The 22,745-nt window shown below is 42.1% G+C and overlaps 1 protein-coding gene and 1 pseudogene across 1 annotated transcript in view; both read left to right on the top strand.

Annotated features, from left to right (window-relative positions):
* Positions 1-22,745, top strand: part of ST8SIA1 (ST8 alpha-N-acetyl-neuraminide alpha-2,8-sialyltransferase 1) — a 171,231-nt gene that overhangs the window by 61,629 nt on the left and 86,857 nt on the right. The gene's annotated exons all lie outside the window — the stretch shown is intronic.
* On the top strand, positions 3,978-8,797 carry LOC129641208 (60S ribosomal protein L10-like; annotated as a pseudogene).

Here is a 22,745-nt window from a genome sequence, read left to right as displayed (position 1 = left end):
CAGGCTACAGTCCATGGGGTCGCAGAGAGTTGGACATGGCTGAGCATGCACGCATGCACCGTTTAGACATGAAGGGCTGAATTATAATCTTTATGTGAGTTTTCTAGAATGTACTGTGTATGTGTGTTTGGAGGGGAAGGTGTGTTTGTAGGTGTTCCCATTTTGAGAATACTTTAGGATCCCTCCATCCCCTGGGTTGGAATCAACTCTTTGCTCTGCCTGTCTCTTTGAAGCCTGCATGGTCCATATTTGTAGATAATGCCAACTAAATACTATTTTGGGGCTTCCCTAGTAGCTCAGCTGGTTAAGAATCCATCTGCAGTGCAGGAGACCCCGGTTCTGTTCCTGAGTCGGGAATATCCGCTGGAGAAGGGATAGGCTACCCAGTCTAGAATTCTTGGGCCTCCCTGGTGGCTCAGCTGGAAAAGAACCCGCCTGCAATGTGGGAGACCTGGGTTCAGTCCCTGATTTGGGAAGATCCCCTGGAGAAGGGAATGGCTACCCACTCCAGTATTCTGGTATCCTGGGCTGGAGAATTCCATGGACTATACAGTCCATGGGGGTTGCAAAGAGTTGGACATGACTGAACGACTTTCACTGTCTCTTGACTTATAACATATTTTTGCCCAGAAAGAGCATAAATTTCTTTGGGAATGAGTGAGGAAGTAGCAGGAATGTTAGAAACCACAACCGTGCTAATATAATCTGAGAAATATTTTTCATTGGTGTAATAAAAACATGGTCAGCCTACCATTCTCTTACATCATGCTGGATAGTCACGTGATATACATCACAAACTAGATGAGTCATTTTTCCTCAAAATATCCACCCAAGGCCATATGTAAGTAATCACATAATTAATGCACCTCAAACAGACACTTATTTCCAGTTTCTCTGGTTGCCATGGACTTCTACTTGGCCTAGATCCACCATACCCTTGGCCCGTGGGAAACCCAGCAGAATATGTTGAAGCAGTTTTGTCAAAATGACTTTGTTAAAATGAAAATACACATTTTTATTTTCCTTCTGAGTAATGTGCTTAATAGAATCCTCTGAGCTTCTGGACATTCACACAGCAATTTTTTTTTTTTTCTTCTAACAAAATTTAGATTCAACTGTGTGATCTATGGCTTTCAGTAATTCAGCTTTTTTACTTACCAATATGATGGTAGTCATTTTCCAAACACATACCATTTCAGCTGAAGGAAACTAAAGAGACTAATGTTTGGTGGGCATAGATCTTTGCCAAGCCAGTGTTGGTTCATGCTGTCAGACTTGTGTTTGGCTAAACTTTGGACCTCTTACGATTCCCCATGGCTTTATTATCAAATTTCTCCAATTCTGACACAGGGACTTAACCAAATAGGTACTTATTTATCTCAAGCAGTAATTTGAAATTAGGTGAGTAGTTTAAGGCTGGGTGGTGGCCACACAGTGCCATCTAGTTCTCAGGCTCCTGCCTTAGCTGATGGCCAGGTAACCCAGTTTTGATCCAGGATCCCTGTAGGATTGAGAGGAAACAGAAGAGGAAAATTTGGATACACTCCTGCTGATGTGCCAGTGATCAGAACTGAGTCTCATGGCTGTGTCTAACCAAAAGAGAGGCTAGGAAATTTTAGTATTTCATCTCTGGACAGATGCACTCCATGTGCTGACCTGTGCATGCCTGCTAAGCTGTTTCAGGACTCTTTGTGACCCCATGGACTGTAGCCCACAAGGCCTCTCTGTCCATGGGATTCTCCAGGCAAAATCACTGGAGTGGCTTGTCATGCCCTCCTCCAGGGGATCTTCCCGATCCAGGGATCAAACCCCGTGTCTCTTATGTCTTCTATGTTGGCAGGCAGATTCTTTACCACTAGTGCCACCTGAGAAGCCTTGTGTTGACCTGCACTATCTGCCTTAGTTTTTTTCACATGTTAGCTCGCTTTATCCTCGTAGCAACTCTGTGTGATGGTTACTGTGGTCTTCATTTCATAGGTGAAACTGAGAACCGAGGTGGGCTAAATAACTTACGCACGATTCTAGAGATTGCAAGTGGAGGGCTGACATGTAAAACCCGGCCCATCTGATTTCCAATGTATTATTGTTTATTCTCTTTTTTTTTCTTCTTGAACAATCATGGGTTCTGGCTATTTATTGTTAATTTATATCAGTCACCTTGAAACCATTTTAAGTTTTTTACTTCCCTTAGATGAATATTCTTAAAGGAAATGGAGAAATTCTTTTTGTAGCTATCTGAGAGAAAAAACAAAAAAACCAGAGTACAGACATGCAGGCTGTAGAATCTCGTGAAGCACTGTAGCTTCCCTTTGACTTTGAGTGCCTTATGGCCCACTTAGGAAGGAGAAATAAGACTAGTCCCTTTATTTTGGTTTCTATTAAATGGGTTCTTAGGCCCAATTCCAATGTGTGTGACTGGAGACTTCGCCTCACCACCAAGCAATTCTCAGACACCAACTGGTGGTCTTACAATTCAGCTCAATTCTGACACTACATACCTGGAATTAGCATCAGATTCCAAGGACTAAGAGATGCAGGTTTGATCCCTGAGTCAGGAAGATGCCCTGGAGGAAGGCATGGCAACCCACTCTAGTATTCTTGCTTAGTATTCAAGGACACAGGAGCCTGGTGGGCTACAGTTCATGGGGTTGCAAAGAGAGGACACACTGAAGTGACTTAGCATGCACACCAAGGACTCAGTCCAGTAAGACTGCCCTCCACTTCAAACATCAGTGGCAAGCCCAGGTTATGGCTTGTGCTTTTGACTGACTGACTATGAATTGGAGGTTCCAGTGACTCCCTCCAACTCAGGCTGCCAGTCGCAAGTCCAGGTCTTATCCTGATTGACTTCTGACTGACCCTCTATAAATCAGAGGTTCCTATGACCTCCTTCTTGCATTCTGTGAGTTTGCTGGAACTGCTCACAGAACTCAAGGAATCTGTTTACTTTCTCCATTACCGATTTATTACCAAGGCTATTAGAGGATATAGATCAACAGCCTGATGAAGAGTTACATAGAGCAATGTCCCCAACAAAGGAGCTTCTGTTCTTGGGGTCCTTGAGGCCTTGCTTGGTTGCAAGCGGAAGCACCCTGTTTCCACAACCTGGAAGTTCTCCGAACCTCATCCTTAGGGTGTTTTATGATGGTTCTATTATGTCAGCATAATTGATTAGCACATTGACCATTGGTATTTTATTCAACCTCTAGCCACTCTCCTCTCCCTGGAGATCCAGGGAGTGAGACTGAAACTTCCAATCCTCTGTTCATGATGAGTTTCCTTGACAACCAGCCCCCATCCTTAGGTGGTTTCCAAAAGTGACCTGCATTAACATAAACCCAGTTGTGGTGTGAAGGGGCTTGTGATGAATAACAAGACACCCATTTCACCTTTATGGCTCTGAAGGAGTTTCAGGAACTGGGGAAGTGAAGTGAAGTGAAGTCACTCAGTTGTGTCCGACTCTTTGCGACCCCGTGGACATAGCCTGCCAGGCTCCTCTGTCCATGGGATTCTCCAGGCAAGAATACTGGAGTGGGTTGCCATTTCCTTCTCCAGGGGATCTTCCTAACCCAGGGATTGAACCCGGGTCTCCTGCATTGCAGGCAGACGCTTTATCCTCTGAGCCACCAGGGAAGCCCCCAAGAACTGGGGACAAGAGACCAAATATTATAAAAGATGCTCCCTTCACTCATTACTCAGGAAATTACAAGAGTTTGGGGAGCCATAAGGCAGGAGACCAAATATCTTTCAGAAACATATTTTGTTCATCTGAATGACCAAATATATTTGTTCCTTATAAATCACATCATATCTGTCATAGAGAAATCCAGGTTCTCAGAGGGAAGCACTTTATTCTCTGTACATTGCTTCTTTATTACAGGAACCCAGAACACGATTCCACTGCCATTAACTACCTCAGGGCATTTATTCTTTCATCATTGGTTGGATGCCAGCAATAGAGAAAAAATATGTAGGGAATGGAATCTAAAGGTCTGGGGTTTAGACCTGGCCTTTCTATGATGGTATTTGTCATCTCAGGTAAGTCATTAGTGGTTGTAACTATTCTCAGCCTGAATTTTAGAATTTTCAGTTCAGGATTGATAATACCTGGTGTTCATATTTCAGTGTTCTTATGAGAAACAAAGTTAAAATGAGATTAGGGATGTAAAAGTACTTTGTAATGAATGCACAATGCAAACATATAATAATGTTACTTTTATTATCTTTTTAAGCATTTATGGCATGCAAGCATTTCTTAGGAATTTTGATAATAAAGGAACCAATGGGGGAGTGGAAGCACTAGAAGAGGGGTCAGTTTTCCATGCTGGTGAGTAGTGAGGAGATAAATCTGTTGAGTCTTGGATTTGGGAAAACATAAAGGAGTGATGGAGAATGCCTCAGACTCTGGCAGTCAGACATTTGTATCATTATAGTTGGATAATAATGATGATATGCTGAAATGTGATGTGAGAAATATGCAATGTGAGAAACATTATTAATTTCTAGTGAATTAAGATTCTGTGTCTAAACAGTGGATTAGCTACTGTTCCTCATACTGTTCTGTAACTGAGAAGATAAGGAGAGTGGGTCATCCCAGGATTTCCGCATGTCTGTTATCCTCAGAGGAGAGGAAAGCACAAGATTATAAGTGAGTTGTGGATGAATCTAGAGTCTTTCATTCAGCGTGAAGTAAGTCAGAAAGAGAAAAAACAAATATAGAATATATCACGTATATTGGGGCTTCCCTGGTGGCTCAGTGCTAAAGAATCTGCCTGCCAATGCAGTTAATGCGGGTTTTATCCTTGGTCGAGAAGATCCCCTGGAGCTGAAAATGGCAACAGACTCTAGTATTCTTGCCTGGGAAATCCCATGGACAGAGAAACCCGATGGGTTACAGGCCATGGAGTTGCAAAAAAGTCAGACATCACTTAGTGACTAAACAACAACACATATATGTGGGATCTGGAAAAATGGCCCTGATGAACCTATTTGCAGAACAGGAATAGAGACACAGAAGTAGAGAACAGATGTGTGGATGCAATGAGGGGAGAGGGTGGGACTAATTGGGAGATTAGGATTGATATATATACACTACACTACCATTGTAAGACAGATAGCTAGTGGGAGCCTGCTGTATAGCACAGAGGGCTTGGCTCAGTGCTCTGTGATAACCTAGAGGGATGGGATGGGGGGCGGGTCTCAAGAGAGGAAATATAGGTATACATATAGCCGATTCACACTATGGTACAGCAAAAACTAACACAACATTGTAAAGCAATTATACTCCAATTAAAATAAAGATACAAGGAAAAAAAAAAGAAGTGAGTTGCCCCACAGAGTAGTTGAAGGTAAACTGAAAGATGTGTTTGTCTTTCAAACTTAAAAATAATTACAAATTAAGATCTTTCTGTAATGAAAATTGGGCTTCCCTGGTGGCTCAGATGGTAAAGACTCTGCCTGCAATGCTAGGAGATCTGGGCTGGATCCCTGGGTAGGGAAGATCCCCTGAAGGAGGAAATGGCAACCCACTCCAGTATTCTTGCCTGGAGAAGTCTATGGATAAAGGAACCTGGCAGGCTACAGTCCAGGGAGTCCCAAAGAGTTGGACATGACTGAACAACAAACACTCTCACTTTTCTAATATTTATCATAGGTTGTCTATGGTTGAAAATAAAATGAAAATGAGATGTAATGAATGGTCTATCTTGCCATGGTGTGGACCTTTCTAAAATGTTTGCCAGTGTATAAAATTTAGTGCAAAGACTGATCATGTCTCAGACTTACAACTTCCTGGAAACGGTTGAAAAGCCTGCATGACACCAGTTACCACTGAGTCAGGTCTCATCCGCAGGTGTGATGGGAGTGATAACTCTTTTCAGGAGGTTTGCATGTTCCATAGAACATTTTCTTCTTAGATTTGGTTGACATGACAGGGTGTTTTCCTGCAGAGAAAACTGGTATATCTCTGTTTTTCTTCAGCTGGTGTCTTTATCTTGGTCCTTCTTACGAGCCAATGTCCAGATGTAGAGAGGTATTTCTGATTTTGATTTCATTTTGAGCTTTTGTTTTCATACCAGGAAGCCTCTGTTTCTTTTTTGCTCTTGATGTACTCATTTGAACTTCTTAATTCTATTAGGGATCTCACAGAGTCGGACACGACTGAAGTGACTTAGCAGCAGCAGCAGCAACTGCATAACGGAGAAGGCAAGAACCCCACTCCAGTACTCTTGCCTGGAAAATCCCATGGACAGAGGAGCCTGGTAGGCTGCAGTCCATGGGGTTGCTAAGAGTCGGCCCGACTGAGCAACTTCACTTTCACTTTTCACTTTCATGCATTGGAAAAGGAAATGGCAACCCACTCCAGTGTTCTTGCCTGGAGAATCCCAGGAACGGGGGAGCCTGGTGGGCTGCCATCTATGGGGTCGCACAGAGTCGGACATGACTGAAGCGACTTAGCAGCAGCAGCATAACTGCATAAAGATACATTTGATTAACTTAGAGCATACACTGAATTTTCTCTGACTTATTTAATTTGGTCAGGGAATAAAAAGATACAAAATGAGTATGGAGAACATTTTCTTAATGTTTGTATCTGTTCAAATCAATTTACTCTCTTTCTTCTGCTAATTGGCCTGTAGTCTTTAGGTCCCTTGGGAGCTGATGCAATGTTCTTGTCATCCTTCATGGCCTGACACACCTTCTTATCTGCAGGTCAGAACTTCAGGGTAGACTTGCCCAACAGAGTGAAGAGGGGGTAGGGAGGGGATAGAATAGGGAAGTGAATTTAGCTATGGAGACTAAAAGGAGGTCTAGCCAGTAGTAGCCAAGTAGCCAAGATTCTCAATCTAGGTAACTGTTGTCAGTAACCAGGAGATAATAAGAAGCAAAAGAAAGACAAATACCATATGGTATCACTTATAAGTCTGGAGTCGAAAAGATGACACAAATGAACTTATCTATGAAACAGAAACAGACATAGAAAACAGACTTGTAGTTGCCAAGGCAGAGAGGGAGTGGTGAAGGGATAGAGTGGGAGTTTGGGATCAGCAGATGCAGACTATCATATAGAGAATGCATAGACAAGGTCCTACTGTATAGCACAGGGAACTGAATAGTCAATATCCGTGATAAATCACAATGAAAAAGTATGAAAAAGAATGTATATATAACCAAATCGCTTTGCTATACAGTAGAAATTAATATTATAAATCAACTATACTTTAATAAAATAAATTAAAAAGAGAATAAACGAATGGTTACCAAAGGGGAAAGGGAGGAGAGGGAAGGTTAAATTAGGAGTTTTAGATTAACATATATACACTTCTATATATAAAAAGATAAACAACAAGGACCTATTGTACAGCACAGGAAACTATATTCAGTATCTTGTAATAACCTGTAATGAAAAGAATCTGAGAAAGAATAGATGTATATTAGATGTATATGTATACCTACATCAATTTGTTGTACACTTGAAAGTAACACAACATTGCAAATCAATTATACTTTAATTTAAAAAAGAAAAAATAAAATAATGATCCACTAGTGTGAAGCTCTATCCAGAGAGCCAGATTCATCTGTCAGTGATTTCAAGTTTCCAGCCACTAGGCTAGACATTTTGGGAACTGGCAGCTTCAGGGAGGTACAGACCAGAGGAGGGCAGGGTCCCATCCTTCTAGAGACTTGGGAGCTGATTCTTTAATCCAGGCAGGGACCCAGGGGAACAGGATGGACGTTTCCAGCATGGACATTGTTAGGACTTGGCCAAATCATAATGTTCCTCCACACCAAGCTGCAAAAACAAGGAGCATATGATTGAGGCCCTCTCCAGGGCCAAGTTCAAGTTTCCTGGCCACCAGAAGCTCCACAGCTCCAAAAAGTAGAGAATTACTGGCTCTTTCCCTTTGCCACCACCGAAGTTTCTGGTGTCCCGTATTTCCGGTGTCCCAAGTTTCTGCTGCTGCCCCGCATGGTGTTATGGATACTATAAGAAAAAGCCATACCCAAAGTCTTCCTTTTGCCAAGGTGTCTCAGATGCTAAGATCTACATCTTTGACCTGGGGTGGAAGAAGGCAAAAGTGGATGAGTTGCCATCACATGGTGAAAAGCTGTGGCAAAGGTGGTTTTCACATCCTGGTGTGGCTCCACCCCATTATGTCATCTGTATCTATAAGATGTTGTTCTGTGCTGGAGCTGATAGACTCCAGACAGGTATGTGTGGTGCCTTTGGAAAGCCCTAGGGCACAGTGGCCAGGGTCCACTTTGGCCAAGTCATAATGTCCATCCCCACCAAGCTGAAGGACAAGGAGCATGTGATTGAGGCCCTCTGCAGGGCCAAGTTCAAGTTCCCTGGTGGCCAGAAGATCCATATGTCCAGGAAGTGGAGATTTGCTAAGTCTAACGTGGATGAATTTGAAAACATGGTGGCATGAAACACTATCCGTATGGCTGCGGGTTCAAATGCATCCGTATTGTTGTTGTTCAGTCGCTCAGTCATGTTTGACTCTTTGCAACCCCAGGGACTTTGTGACCCCAGCATGCCAGGTCTCCCTGTTGCTCATCATCTCCCAAAGTTTGCCCAAGTTCATGTCCATTGCATCAGTGATTCCATCCAGCTGTCTCATCCTCTGATGCCCTCTTCTCCTTCTGCCCTCAGTCTTGCCCAGCATCAGGGACTTTTCCAATGAGTCGTCTGTTCACATCAAATGACTTCAGCATCAGTCCTTCCAAGGAGTGTTCCAAATCAACGATGTTAATTTCATCCCTAATCCTGGCCTAATCGGGACAATTTTTGAGAACAAGGCAGAGGCACATTTCTAGAACTGAGTCTGAGCTGGGCACCAGGAATCTGGAAGAGCAACGTGGGAGTGTGTTTTGAAAATAAGACAGAAGCCAAGTTACCAGTGTCACACCGAAAGGCTGGAGGCAGAAGACTGCGGGTTACTTGATGTTGGTTCCCACAGCTTTGGGTGGCTACTTCCCCAGATCATTTCCCTGAAGCCAGGGCTGGTCCACACTTCCCAGGGCTCATGCCAAGTCTGCAGTGACCTGAGTGTGGGTTCAGGCTGAGAATTAGGCCTGATAAAGAAGAATTTTCTAGACAAAATATTAAGTTCTTACCCTCTCCTGGGTCACCTCTGTGGACTGACAGACACTCAGTGACTGTCAGAGGACACAGACACTCAGTGATGGAGAGAATCTGGGCAAATTGTTAACCAAGGCAATGTATTAGCAATTTGTCTGAAAAATATGGGACTTCCCTGGTGACTCAGACAGTGAAGAATCCGCCTCCAATGCAGGAGACCTGAGTTTGATTCCTGGCTGGGGAAAATCCCTTGGAAAAGGGAATGGTTCCCCACTCCAATATTCTTGCCTGGAGAATTCCATGGACAGAGGAGGCTGGAGGGATAGGTGACTGGCTAAGTGTGGTGAAATTTAGGATGGATAGGGTGTGGATCAAGATTTGCTGACTATAATGGAAACAGAAGTGCTTTCTGAGGATAACCACCATTTTATACTCTGAAAACTATTACACATAAAATTTTTTTTGCTACATTTTATTTTTCTTGTCTGCTGAGACTCAGACTTTTAACTCTTTGCTAAGGAAAATTAAAAGGTGCTGAGCAAAAAGACAATAGCAAATTAAATTCATTCGAGAATTTTTACTCTGGGTGATCTGCTGTTAATGCATTGGCTAGCAGCTCCTTATCAGTATATGACTATTTTGCTTAAATTTTCCTCTTCTTAGGCTTCAGTCTACTCTAATGAGTTGGCCAAAAGTTTCATTTGGGTTTTTCCCTACCATCTTACAGAAAAACACAAATGAACCTTTAGACCAATCTAATACAATTTGGGGTCTTATCTACTATTCAGATGATAGCACATTCACAAAGTATTATTATTCTGGAACCGTAAAACATATACATTTCCAATTTTTTTTTTTTTTGTTAAAGCCTGACATAGATGTTGACTGTTACATACAAGGTCATTAAGAAATGAAGTAACTGCAATTGGCAGGTACTTCCAGATGAAATGGAGATTGTTGGAGTTCTTCAAACCTGAAGGCCAGTGATATGTATGGACTCCAGGGAAAAGTATAGTATTTCTTTTCCAATAAAAATAAGCTTTAATCTTAATTTTATTTGTATTTGCTTATTTATTTACAAATATCTATTTGTCCTGTTCAAGTGTCATTTTTTTAAAGAAGTATAGCTGATTTACAATATCATGTTAGTTATGGGTACACAGCACAGTTGTATGTATATATACATCTATATAGACATATGTATTTTTTTTCATATTCTTTTCCCTTGTTACAAAGAATTGAGTATAGTTTCCTGTGCTTTCCAGTAGGTCCTTGTTGATTATATAAAAACTATAATACTTCTATGTGATCCATAAAATTTAGTACGAATCAAGAATCAACAACATATAATAAGAGTTGAGTTAAATTTTAAAATAAAGCTTTGCTGCCCCAGAAATTCCCTTTCACGTGTGTTGAACTTGCCACCAAAATGAATATGCCCTGTGCCAGAAAAACTATGCTTTCTTAAAATTTGGGTAATTCTGTATAAAATAGAGAGTTGACACATTCATTCCTCAGGCATTTATTAAGCAACTTCTGTTGTGTACTAGGGACTGGACTCACTCCTGGGGACGTGGTGGTGAGTGAAAAGAGACCATTTCTCTCCCCTTATTTGGGTCCTGTCTTCAGTGTCCCAGAGACTTCTTACCTTCCACATGTTCAAAATTTAACTCCCTCCGTCCCCATCAGCTTCTTTTTATTCCCTGCTGCAGGAAATGATACCATAACCCACTCAATCACTGGAATTGTACTTACGTTTGAGTCCATCCTCTGTAGCAACCACTTTTCCAGTGCTGTTTCCTTTTGTAAATATCTCTTGATTTCACCCCCTCTTTCAAGACCTCTCTGCCACTGCAGTAGGTCAGGGTTTGTCATCTGTTACATGGGTTCATTCGAGAACTTTCTGACAAGTTTCACTGTTAACGAACTTGCTTTCCTGCAATGTCCTGCACCCTGATGCCAGTGGCTGTCGTTATAAGATGTAAATGGTTTGTGTAGCTTCGCTTAGGCTGCTCCTCTCTGCTTGCCATGCAAGCAAACAAAAGCAAGTGGCCAGACTGAACACTCGCCAAGCCTGCTGGAACAGGGTCAGAGCAGGAAACTCATGGAGAAGGACAAGTAGCAGCTGGCAGATACTCTGCTGCCTTTGCATGATTAAAAATGATGAGATTCTAGATGTTCTAGACTCCAGGAGAGGGACCCCTAAGCTAGGCTGGCATATTAATCATCTAATTAGGAGTGCTAACCCTTCCCCTCATCTGGTCCCATCACTTCATGGGAAATAGATGGGGAAACAGTGGAAACAGTGTCAGACTTTATTTTGGGGGGCTCCAATATCACTGCAGATGGTGACTGCAGCCATGAAATTAAAAGACGCTTACTCCTTGGAAGAAAAGTTATGACCAACCTAGATAGCATATTGAAAAGGAGAGACATTACTTTGCCAACAAAGGTCCGTCTAGTCAAGGCTATGGTTTTTCCTGTGGTCATGTACGGATGTGAGAGTTGGACTGTGAAGAAAGCTGAGTGCCGAAGAATTGATGCTTTTGAACTGTGGTGTTGGAGAAAACTCTTGAGAGTCCCTTGGACGGCAAGGAGATCCAACCAGTCCATTCTGAAGGAGATCAGCCATGGGTGTTCTTTGGAGGGAATGATGCTAAAGCTGAAACTCCAGTACTTTGGCCACGTCATGCGAAGAGTTGACTCATTGGAAAAGACTCTGATGCTGGGAGGGATTGGGGGGCAGGAGGAGAAGGGGCGACAGAGGATGAGATGGCTGGATGGCATCACTGACTCAATGGATGTGAGTCTGAGTGAACTCCGGGAGTTGGTGATGGACAGGGAGGCCTGGTGTGCTGCGATTCATGGGGTCGCACAGAGTCAGACATGACTGAGCCACTGAACTGGACTGAACTGAACTGAACTGAACCCTTCCCCTCATGTGATCAAAAAACTGTGGTATTTTTGTACTAAGATGCAGCAGAGCTTGACTTTGTCTTGGTTTATCATCTCAGTGTTTGTGGCTGATAGAGAGCCCTCTGTAGTCATGACTAGCAGCCAGAGGACAAGCCTTGCACCCATGGGTGAATGACATAGCTTGCCAGAAAAGGATTTATTAGTTGGCTCAGGAATTGAAAAGAGTTGGCCTCTTCCCTGGCATGATGAGAGGGCTGGGATCCTGCCTTGCTATTGGCCTGGATTGAGGGCCTTCAGTGCCAGACCACTGCTGGCCTCAATGGTGCTTTTCCCAGAGGCCACTTCCTTTTCTAGACTGCAGGCCCTCAGTCTTGGACAAGTTAATCCTGCCTGATTACCACCTATAGATAAAGGTCAGACTTCATGCAGTGGCACACAGGCCTTCAATATCTGAACTCTTGGAGAATATAAGATGGTATCAGTTTAGTAATAGCCATCCACCTTCTTTCCCCTGCTGCTTATTACTTTATACAATTGATTCTCAAATAACACGGGTTTGAAGTGCATGGGGCCACTTATATGCCGATTTTTTTCAATGGTAAATACTAAAGTACTACTTCATCTCCTGTGGGTTGAAACTCAGGTTCAGAACCATGAATACAGAGGAACCATGTATAAGAAGGGCTTATTATAAGTTAACATGAGAATTTTTTTGACTGTGCAGAGGATTGGGCTCCCTAACCACCCCTCCCCCTACATTCAAGAATCAGCTGTACTCTGTGATTACCACCTGACTTGCATTTCCCCTCAGAAATTGTGCTTTTTTATTCCCTCTGCCTAGCATATTCTTCCTTTTGTTGTCTGATAAATTTTTCTTCATTTTTCGAGATCCAGCTAAAGCATCTTCATATGTGTATAATCTTCCCAGTTTCCTCTCCAAAATCTCTGTTGCCTGCCATGTCAATTAAAAATCTGTTCTCCCCATCCTCTGCTCTGCCCAAATTTGTGTATATCTCTGTCACTGTACTACTGAATAGCAGTGATTTGTTCACATGCTTTCTGCACACCAGAAAGCTTCTGAGGGCAGTATCTAGACAGGTTCTGGCACATAGCATGACAGATGGTAAGTGAAAACAAGCTGAATTAACATTAGAAGGGAGAGTTGTTCTTCCAGAGCCTTTGCAACCACATGACTGCAGCTTCATTCTTTTGGAAGGAGATGCTGCCTGTGCTGGAAGGACCCAGGATCAGTCCTGTGAAGGCCACAATACTGGGAGAAGGAAAGGGAGTGGGTGTTAACAATGATCCACGTTGTGTGGGATGTGGCATGTCCGAGATCACTTAGGATTTCATTCTAGATTGGAGACAAACACGATCATACAGTTGTAAAGTTAAGCCACAGTTTTGGTGCTGGACATGTAGTTGTTACAGTAAGTCCCCTACATATGAATGAGTTTTGTTTCAAGGACGCATTCATAAATCCAATATTTTTTAAATCCAACAATGTTAGCCTAGGTACCTAACTAACAATCGCCTATATAGTAGAGTACTGTAATAGATTTATAATACTTTTCACCCAAATAATAAAAATACAAAGATAAAAGCATTTTTAGTCTTATAGTACAGTACCTTGAAAAGTGCAGTAGAACAGTCCAAGGCATATGGGGGCTGGCATCGAGTGAACAGGCAAGAAGAGTTACTGACTGGAGGAGGGAGAGGAGGTGGGAGATGGTAGAGCTGAAGGATGGTCAGCAATAGGAGATGGAAGGCAAACTAAAATTTCACTGATGCCTGACATTGATGAAACACACATTCACATCTTTAAAAGTTTGTAACTTGAAGGTTTGTATATAAGGGCATTCAGTTCAGTTCAGTTCAGTTCAGTCGCTCAGTCGTGTCCGACTCTTTTCGACCCCATGAATCACAGCACGCCAGACCTCTCTGTCCATCACCATCTCCCAGAGTTCACTCAGACTCACGTCCATCAAGTCAGTGATGCCATCCAGCCATCTCATCCTCTGTGGTCCCCTTCTCCTCCTGCCCCCAATCCCTCCCAGCATCAGAGTCTTTTCCAATGAGTCAACTCTTTGCATGAGGTGGCCAAAGTATTGGAGTTTCAGCTTTAGCATCAGTCCTTCCAAAGAAATCCCAGGGCTGATCTCCTTCAGAATGGACTGGTTGGATCTCCTTGCAGTCCAAGGGACTCTCAAGAGTCTTCTCCAACACCACAGTTCAAAAGCATCAATTCTTCGGCGCTCAGCTTTCTTCACAGTCCAACTCTCACATCCATACATGACCACTGGAAAAACCATAGCCTTGACTAGATAGACCTTTGTTGGCAAAGTAATGTCTCTCCTTTTCAATATGCTATCTAGGTTGGTCATAACTTTTCTTCCAAGGAGTAAGCGTCTTTTAATTTCATGGCTGCAGTCACCATCTGCAGTGATATTGGAGCCCCCAAAAATAAAGTCTGACACTGTTTCCACTGTTTCCCCATCTATTTCCCATGAAGTGATGGGACCAGATGCCATGATCTTCGTTTTCTGAATGTTGAGTTTTAAGCCAACTTTTTCACTCTCCTCTTTCACCTTCATCAAGAGGCTTTTTAGTTCCTCTTCACTTTCTGCCATTACTGTATTTTATTTTAGTTTGTTTTGCTATTATTAAACCAGTTTTCAAGTATATTATTCTTAAGAAATTGTTACTGGATAGAGCTGAAGGGCACTTGAATGTTTGTGAAGATCATTTCTTTCTCTTTCACATCTCTCTTCCTTATTTTCCACCATTGCCTCTCCCCTCCTGTTCCAGGTGACAGTGGCCTCTTGCCAGGATTTTATAGTAGTCCCTTATTGGCCTTCTTCTATCTAATCTGGCCTCCTCTCCAGTGGATTTCCAAATTGCAGCCTGAGTTACTATTTTAGAATGCATATCAGATTGTGTCATCCCATTGTTTAAAATCCTTGATCAGCTATCCCATTGATTTCAGGATAAGACAGCCTTCTTAGGCCACAAGGCTCTGCCTACTCTGTTCCCTGCCCGGGGCTCTAGCAGCAGTTTGCATGGTGCTCCCTCTCACCCTTGACTCTTCACCTTTCTGGCCTGCTTTCAGTCCCTAATAAATACTATGTGCTCTCTTTCTATACAGCTTTTTGATACTCTGTTCCTTTCCCTGGAAAGCTCTTGTGTTCTCTTATCTGGTTCACTCATGTTAATCCCTTGGATCCTGTTTGAGTATCAGTTCCTCCAGGTACCTTTCTTCAGATACCTCTCATTCATCACTTCACATTCAGTTGTTTAAGTATTTGATTCAAGGTTCTGTCTCATTTGAGACAGTATTCACTGTCCCATGGACAGTATTTAGTTTGGGAGGATAGGGAGCTCTGTAGTACTTTCTATTACCGAATCCCAGCTCGTATTGCTTGCCACACGACAGGCCAGTCAGTGGAGAGATGAGATGTTGGGACAAGGAATCATGACTTTATCCAGAAAACCCGCAGATGGAGAAGATGACAGACTAGTGTCCCAAAGATCCATCTTACCCAAATTCGGATTCAGTCTTCTGTACTAAAAGGGGAAGAGGTATGGCTGGTTTTTGCAAACTTCTTGGCGCAGAATCCTTTTGTCCTTGTAGTTGTCTCCACAGGTCAGGTAAATATACAAGAAAACAAATGTTATTCTCTAGGACATCCTGTAAACATCCAGGAAGTCAAATGTTATTCTCTGTTCTGCAACTTTTTATCTCGATATGAATGAAAGTGTTAGAGCTGTAAAAGTCAAGCCTGGGAGGCAGAGCTTTGAGAAAGAGCTGTTGTGTATATTTCAGGTTTGTTCTCTGTTATAGTATCTCAGTTATTACCCTGAAGCTTGGGATGTGATAGAGGGTCAGTAAATTTTAGTGGAGGAATGAAGCAGCTTGATTTTACTGTGTAAAATAACCAACTGTAATCCTGGTAGACCTCCCAGCTAGGTGTGGCATATATATATATACACACATATACATATATATACACACACACATATATATACACACACACACATATATATTTATATGTAAGAAATTTGGAGTTCATTATCACAGAGCAGAGGGGGAAAGCCCCACATTGGATGCAGTCACTTGCTGCTAAATCACTTCAGTCGTGTCCAACTCTGTGCGACCCCATAGATGGCAGCCCATCAGGCTCCACCGTCCCTGGGATTCTCCAGGCAAGAACACTGGAGCAGTCACTTGGGAGACCCCTAAATGATTGTCTGAGACTGAAGCCTATATGAGAAGCCTGGTGGTGATGCTCAAGTAGGGTTGGACAGCCCAAATAGACATTGAACCCCTATTGTTGCTGCAACTGTTATTGCCCTTAGGTGGTTATTTATCAATACAGGGTCTCAGGTGTTGCAGTGAAATCAATCTTGCAGTCTTCACAATGAAGAAATTGCTTCTCTTTGCAAAGATTTAAAATCACTGTCAGTGATGTCAGTTCAGCCAGGCTCTGCCCTCTGCCCAAGCAGAACTAAAGGGCAGGAGCAGTGAAGGAGCTAGAATAGTAGGTGTCCCCTGGGTCTCCTCCCTGCCTGGAGCTGGCATCCCCCGGCTCTAGGCCCCTGTGTTGAGGCCATCATGCTCTCTCTTCTTCAGTTTTCCAGCCATCAGATATCCCAGCACCAATTTTCTTGCAAAACGAACGTGTGGGATTTGTATTTTGAGATGACGGCTCTTAAAATACCACATGTTGAAAAATATGTTTCAATTAACATACTCCTTCCCTGCTTGTTTTCAAGGTATCTTGCCTCAGCTGCTGGAGGGAAACATTTTTTAGTCTTTGTAGCACTGCAGAGCCAAGATATTTAGGAAACAAACCAATCAATATAGCTCCCAAACAACCTCTTGCCAGAGACTGTGATAATATTTTAGCCCCTTGGAACTCTAATAAGGAAAAATATTTCAGCCAGATTATAGACACTAAACTAGTATGTTGAGTGTGTGGTTAGAAAAATCATCTTTTGACTTGAAAACTTCATGACTTTTCCAGGAAGTAGTAAAAGCCAATTAAGTAATCCTCTAAGACTTCTTTTTCAGATTGTAATCCTATTTCATGGAAAAGACCTTGCAGCTAAAATAGTGCTCTATAATATTCAGAAGGAAGAAGATAGAACAGGTCAAAAATTAAAAGTCAATGACAGGCATTAAGTTCTTAAGGCATTTTATCACTTCGTTGCTGACCTTTCCCTTAAGGAACAAATAGAGGCAAGGAAAGGTTTGGAACATGAAGATTTAGGTCCAGAAAATTAAATCATGGTGAGGATTTGTCAGCAGTGAGGTGGATTAAGTGAGGACTAGGAGACCTTGGGGGCAGGAAAGGCAAACTGTTATCATATTAATAAAAAATAGGGGCATTAAAATGTAATGGATAATGTCAAGTCTTTAAAAAGAGAGTGCCTGAAGGAAACTCGGGTTTTATGTTTTAGTTTGTAAAAACCACTGGAATCTTGGTCAATCACCCTTGCAGATAGTTGAGAGAAGTTGTAAGCTGAATAGGGCAGGAGTATGTAAGCTATGGGGATAGGCAGAGCAGATATGGGGAAGTGGGCACTGGAAAAACAGTGGAAAACAGGGAGGAAATCAGAGCAATGTGGCTATTGGTTATGACCAGTCCATCCTAAAGGAAATCAGTCCTGGATATTCATTGGAAGGACTGATGCTGAAGCTGAAACTCCAATACTTTGGCCACGTGATGCAAAGAGCTGACTCATTGGAAAAGACCCTGATGCTGGGAAGGATTGACGGCGGGAGGAGAAGGGGATGACAGAGGATCAGATGGTTGGATGGTATCACTGACACATGGACATGAGTCTGAGTGAACTCGGGGAGTTGGTGATGGACTGGGAGGCCTGGCATGCTGTAGTCCATGGGGTCACAAAGAGTCGGACATGACTAAGTGACTGAACTGAACTGAAGTGGTTAATTAAGGTTAGTAATTGCTAATATTTACTGAGTAATTTTGAAGTGCCAGGCTTGGCACGTTTTTTAATTATCATCTTATCTAATTCTCTTAATACCTCTCAGAAGGTACTTTTATTTTCATTTTATAGAAAAGAAAACTGAGACTCAGGTTCAGTAAAAAGCTCAGAGTCACACAGTTGGTGGGAGAATCTCTGACTGTCATTTGTTTGTGTGTTACGCCCTCCACGACTTGAGTCGTTTCCATGACCTGGACACTTAGAGAGTGATTGACAAATAATATAGATGTGTTATGTTGCATGTATAAACATGCAGTCTGTATATGTTATTCTTCTATCTGTCTGCAAAGTTTTCTTCAGTTAGGATGTGTTTGAGAAGTGCTGAGGGTTAAATTGGCCAACCTCAAACTTTCTATTGCCAGTGCTGCTATGGGGTTGGCATTATGTTTAGTACACTTGAATTCATTCTAGCGTTGAAAATCACCCTGTCAATGCACAGTTTTTCTCATTAAGTCAGTTAAGGGTTATGTGAACCAAATGGTCCATCAAAGCTGCTGCTGACAAAACAATGAAGCTTCATTTACTTGAGAATCTTATTGGTAAGTGCAAAAAAATCTGTGTGTCTCTGGGAAATGAAAGACATCATGGAACTATCCTACAGCACATGAAAGGCTGCCGTAAATGCAGGAGAGACAGGGTAGCAGTGAGGAGTGTATGCAAATGAAGATGGCCAAATAAATAGGAAAAAGACATAATGGAGTTTCAAATATGTTTCAATTTACTAATTATGACTCTACACCAAGCATATATGCAAATAAAGCAATGAGTATAAGCTGCTTATGACTCCTCTACAAGTTCCTTAATTGCAATACTTTTATTTAGAAGAAGAATAATGTTGAACATATTTTTGTTTTGATTCACTGTTCTTATTTTAAATTAGAAACAATAGGTACATTTATTTAAATAATGTATTATTTCTAATTTAAAGTAAATGTGTTTATAAAACTGTTATCTTTTAAGTAAAATGTCTAATAAATATTCATGAAAATCAAATATGTTAAATAAAATCTATGAAAGAGGGAGTTAATTATATTTTTGTAATTGGTGCCTCAGATGGTAAAGTGTCTGCCTGCAATGTGGGAAAACTGGGTTCAGTCCCTGGGCCAGGAATATCTCCTGAAGGAAGGCATGGCAACCCATTCCAGTATTCTTGCCTGGGGAATTCCATGGCCAGAGGAGTCTAGCGGGCTATAGTCCATGGGGTCTCAAAGAGTCGGACACGAGTGTGCGACTAACACACGCACAGTGTAGATATACTGTACAGCTGTAGTTGGCTGAGAACTTACTATGTGCTAGGCTTTTTGCTAAACGCTTCATCTGATAAAGGTTTTATCATCTCCATTTTACATGTAGAAATTAAGGCTGAGAGATGTTAATGTGACCCAGGTCTCCCAGCTAGAAACTGGTTCCAAGCTGAGTCTGGATTTGAACTTAGGCCCATTGATGCCAAACTGTGAATATATCCATTTAAACTGCACTGCCTTTCTTCAGATTAAGTAACTGCCACAGAATGATTACAACACAATAAAGTCTCTCCTTTAGTATGTCTGGAAGAGAGAGCTATAAGTATATAAGGAAATTTCCATTGTGCTTTTCTTATGGAAATGGACGAATACTTGGTCAGTTGCTCACTTTTATTGATATGACCCAAGTTATTTTCAATGCAGGGTACACTGGTGTCAGTGAACCTGGTACAGTTTTTTTCTGGTGAGAAATTTCACAGTGTATATCAAAAGCCTTAAATATGTGCTTGTTATCTGACCCAGTGATTCCATATAGTAAGGATTTGCTTTAAAATAACTGATCAAGTTCTCAAGGTTATATGTATCAGGTCAGTATATATATTCCTCATGCAGAATTCTGTGTGTATGGGTTAGGGATGACAATCCATGAGGAATTCTGTATGGAATGGGTTAGGGATGACAATCTTTCTGGAAGGCAATCATGAAGAGACTCTTGCATGGTGCTTTACATAAAATTAAGCCAACTTGATTGTTTATACAAAAGGAGAAAGAAGAACGGATCATCTGTTCTTCCTCATCCACCTTCCTGGATTTGCCACAATCTGAAGATGTTTATAGCAGTGTTATTTAACACAAGTGAAAACTTAAATACTCACGGGACTTTCCAGGTGGCCCTGGTGGTGAACAACCCACATGCCAGAGCAGGAGACGCCGGAGACTCCAGTTTGATCCCTGGGTTGGAAAAACCCCAATGGGAGGAAATCACAACCCACTCCACTATTCTTGCCTGGAGAATCCCATGGACAGAGAGGAGCCTGGCAAACTATGATCCATAGAGTCAAAAAGAATTGGACACACTGAAGCAACTTTGCACTAAAATACTCACAGTAAGGAATTGGTTAAATTATGAGCCACCTATCCAGTCAAATAATATCCTGGCATTAAAATAATGCCCATCATATCTTGTTAAATAAGATATGCTCATATCTTTAAATAAAGATATGGTATGGGCCCATACCATTAAATAAGCTTTGCCCATCATATCTTGTTAAATAAGCTTGTATGTTGCAATAGCAGGGATAAGATGATCCCATTTTGGTTAGAAAACAAACAACTATTTGAAATGAGAGGCTTCAGCCACTAAGAGTTGAGAAATCACAGTGGGAAATATCTGAATATAACAATATTACTTTAAAGTAAGGCTTAGGGAGACTTCTCAAAAAACTTTCCATCTGTTGTCTCTTCATGTCCTGAATTCTTCACAGACTGCCTTCTGAAAGGACCTGTTTCTTCTCTAGGCCTGAAAAGGGGAAGAGAGTCTTCCTCAGTTTTTGGCTAAAGGTTCTCTAACACATGTCTTTTCCTATGTATTTCTGAATAACTTGAGATTTACTCTCATCTCTAGCTTCCTGTGCTGTGTGCTGTGCTTAGTTGCTCAGTCGTGTCTGACTCTTTGCGACCCCAAGGACTGTAGCCCACCATGATCCTCTGTCCATTGGATTCTCCAGGCAAGAATACTGGAGTGGGTTTCCATGCCCTTCTCCTCTAGCTTCCTACTCTTTGAATAAATATAAATCTGCTAGGGCCCTCCTTGTGTTCTAGAGGAAAAATTGCTACCAGCAAGGCAACACTGGCCCTCAAATGTATTTTGTTTGGCTTTTACTGTTTTTTTGTTTTTTTTAAAGCCATGTGAATTATATGATCAATATTAAAGACTAGATTTCATATAAAAATATGGATTTTTAGTTTTCCTTAGAAAAAGCATCAGTATATCTGGCAGCACTGAGTCGCACTGCCCATCAACAGAGTATGGATCAGTTCCTGATCTTTTCAGTTTGATCAGATGTCTTCTGTTTACCCCAGTCCTCAGAACTCCCTGTTATTTTCCTTCCATTCTGCTTGTGCTTCCAACCTGGATTCTGTAGATGTGTGATTTTGCAACTTCTCTATGCTAGACTCTTTTTAGCTCAGCTGTGTATCCTTAACCTTTATACCAGTGGCCTGAGAAAGTTAACAGATTTGCTTCATTTGCTTATATTCTTGGCATTTCTGGGTAGGTAAATCAATCATCTCAATAGACATGGGATTGAGCAAGCTCTGGGAGTTGGTCAAAGACAGGGAAGCCTGGCCTGCTGCAGTCCATGGGGTCGCAAAGAGTCAGACACGACTGAGCAACTAAACTGAACTGAAATCAATCAAATGAAAACATCTATATATACTGACCACAGTAAGTATGTAGATGCTTTCATCGTACTTACTGTGGTGAGGATATAATGTCTGAGGACATTAGGAGTTACAAGACAGGCTTTATATTCTTGGGTGGCTTATTCTCCACTTGTGGAGGATGATTGTATACAATGGAGGATAGCAATTGGTACTAAATGCCTAGTGTCCAGAGTGTCTGGTTAGAGGGTGTAGGTTTTTTGGTGGCAGTGGGCAGGACTGTGGATGACAATCCTAGAAAATGAGATTGGTCAGGGGAAGTTCTAAGGAAGGAAGACCTTAGCCTGTATTTGAAAGTTGGCAGAATCTGGTGACTCACAATCTTTATTGTGCACGTGAATTTTATAGAACTTCAGCTTTTCAATGGGCTTCCCTTGTGTCTCAGCTGGTAAAGAAGCCGCCTGCAATGCGGGAGACCTGGGTTCGATCCCTGGATTGGGAAGATCCCCTGGAGAAGGGAAAGGGTACCCACTCCAGTATTCTGGCCTTGAAAAGAGTCAGACACGCCTGAGTGACTTTCACTTTCACTTTCAACTTTTCACACTGTACTCAGAGGTAGTGATTCAAGAGGGCTGAGGTGGGACCAAGAATATTGTTGTTGTTTAGTCGATTCGTTGTGTCTGACTCTTTTGCGACCCTGTGGACTGTAGCCCACCAGACTCCTCTGTCCGTGGGATTTCCCAGGCAACAATACTGGAGTGGGGTTGCCATTTCCTATTTCAGGGGATCGAACCGGCATCTCCCACAATGGCAGGTGGATTCTTTACCGCTGATCCACCAGGGAAGCCCAGGACCAAGAATCAGTTCAGTTCAGTCACTCAGTCGTGTCTGGCCAAGAATACTCATCTCAACTATGCATGGTAGGGTGATTCTGATTTCCCAGACAACAATACTGGAGTGAGTTGCCATGCCGTCTTTCAGGGGATTTTCCCAGCCTGGGGATCGAACCCACATCTCCTGCAGCTCCTGCACTGCAGGCAGATTCTTTACTCACTGAGCCGTTTTTTATATACAGTAGTGTGTATATTTCAGGGCTTCCCAAGTGG

The sequence above is a fragment of the Bubalus kerabau genome, chromosome 1 (assembly GCF_029407905.1).
Source record: "Bubalus kerabau isolate K-KA32 ecotype Philippines breed swamp buffalo chromosome 1, PCC_UOA_SB_1v2, whole genome shotgun sequence".
NCBI lineage: Eukaryota > Metazoa > Chordata > Mammalia > Artiodactyla > Bovidae > Bubalus > Bubalus kerabau.
The sequence above is the reverse complement of the archived record's forward strand: the minus strand, read 5'-3'. Positions and strand labels throughout refer to the sequence as shown.